A 2,502-nucleotide genomic window follows, 5' to 3' on the forward strand; every position below is an offset into this window, starting at 1 on the left:
CAGAAAACAATGGTACAAATGATGGCTGGCTTCTCAACAGAAATAATAAAGACTTACAGATAATGCAATGCCATTTTTAAAATACTGAAAGAAAAAAACCCAATCAGAATTCTATACCTAGTAAAACAACAACAACAACAACAAAAACCCGAAACAAGTAGGCAAAAAAAGAAAAAAAAAAAAAAGAAAAAAGAAACCTCCTTAAAAATGAACATAGGAATCTATATCCAGAGATAAAAAATAAAAGGGAAACAATTAAAACCATATTTTGGGGGTAAATAAAAGTTGAGGGAATTTGTTCCAGACAGAATTGTACTACAAGAAATGAAAAGGCTAAAGTGGTACAATGTTAAATTTACACAGTTTCTAAGTTCAGTATGCATATTATAATTTTTATCTATACCTCTTTGTATTACATTTAGTACAAAGATGAATAAAACATATAGGACAAATAAAGCATATAGTATTCTAATGTTTATCTAGAAGAATAAAAATGGTGAATAACCAAGAAAATAATAATTAAGTAAACTGGGGTTACAGGCACATGCCACCATGCCCAGCTATTCCTGTAAAAACTTTTAAGAGGAAGGTTCCTTTGAGCATGATGGTATACACCTGTATTCCAGTGACTCAGGAGGTTGAGCCAGGACAATCCCAAGTTTGAAGCCAGACTCAGCAACTCAGCATGGCCCTCAGGGTTGGAGAAAAGCTCAGAGGTAAAGCACTTCTGGGTTCAATTTGCAGTACACACATGTATGTGTGCACATGTGTGCACACAGACACACTAAGGAAGGTTAGTTGAGTACTATAATCTTCACCCCTGCAGCTATTCTTGTGGCTACAACTCATGCTTGTCAGCTGCCTTCTCTACTATCCATTCTAGATTCTACTCACCCTCAGCTATAAATAGGAGACTGAGTAAACAAAATGTGGCATAGCTATGGAATACTATTATATCCATGTGGTGGAAAATGATCCAGCAATAAAAATGAACAATAAACTGTGATAATATGTGATAGAAATCAGAACAATGGTTGTCTATAGAGGGCAGGGATTTACTGGAAGAACCCTAAGGGCATCTTCTGGGGGAGATGGAAATCTTGTACTTCTTGGATTTGGGTGGAGTTTACATGAGTGTATACATACATCCTAATTCTTCCAATTATACACTAAGACATAAGCCAAAATGTTAACTTTGTTGGAATTGGATGCCTTCTTATTTGAGATATCTGTGCTTACCAAGATTTCTCCAATGAACATGTATTTCTCAAATAATTGTGTTTTATTGTTTTGAGCTGGTGAGCTACTTTTCTTTTTAATAATTTGGCCATTTACAAATTTATGTCTATACAAGGTCACATTTTCCCTAGACATATTTAATGCTTAACATTCGTATTAGCATTTTGCCTACAGGGGATTTCAAAATTCCAATGAATTATTGAGTTTATATGGCTAGAAAATAACTTGAAAAATTAGCTGCCTCAGAAGATTCATATCCATAGCACTCAGGAGGGGTGGCTATTGTCTTCTAGTTATCTCTAAGGTTAGAACCTCCTCCACTTCCTTTTAGTCAATTTCTTTCAAAACTTTATCTCATTAATGGGGGGAGGCATAGGAAAAATGGAGGAACTTTGATTGGGCAAAGGGGAGGAAGAGGAGGGGAGGGGATATGGGCAAGAAAGATGGTGGAATGAGATGGACATCATTACCCTAAGTACATGTATGACTGCACATATGGTGCAATGCTATATTGTGTACAACCAGAGAAATGAAAAGTTGTGCTGCAATTGTGTACAATGAATCAACATGCATTCTGCTGTCATATATACCTAATTAAAATGAATAAATAAATTAAAAAAGAAAATGTGGTATATTACACAATGGAGTTTTACTCAGCCATAAAGGAGAATGAAATCATGGCATTTGCTGGCAAATGGATGTAAATGTGAAATAAACCATTCTCAGAAAAAAAAAAACTTTACCTCATTGATGGCTGATTACTTAGAAGATCCCTTTGTGGCAGGTAAAAGCTTTTACATTGAGAACAAGTTGGGGTTATTGATTTCTAGAATGTTCTTCCAGTCACTTGATCCTATTGCTCTTTCATTGATGTTTTATAGTTTAAATGTTGTCTGTGATGAAATTAAAGAGATATTTGCCTGTGTGAAACTCTATTTTCTTTAAGAACAACTTTCTATCATTAAACAAAATTAAGCACAAAGCACCTCAGCTTCATAATGATGCCTTGTATTTAGTTCAGAATAAAGGCATTGTATCCATCTATGCCTTCTTATATCAAGACTGTCACTTATCTATTAAGTAAAGAGAGGAACTATCATATTGAGAAGCTTGTATAAATTATCTCAAATTTTTATGAGGACCAGGTATTCACAAATAGAAGGTCACAGCATTGCTTGGTATATGAATTAGGGCTCCCTCCCCTTTCCCTTGTTCCTGTCTCTCCTTCCTTTACTCTCTTGTCTTCCAATCCCCTTTTCTCCT

The sequence above is a fragment of the Callospermophilus lateralis genome, chromosome X, assembly GCF_048772815.1.
Source record: "Callospermophilus lateralis isolate mCalLat2 chromosome X, mCalLat2.hap1, whole genome shotgun sequence".
NCBI lineage: Eukaryota > Metazoa > Chordata > Mammalia > Rodentia > Sciuridae > Callospermophilus > Callospermophilus lateralis.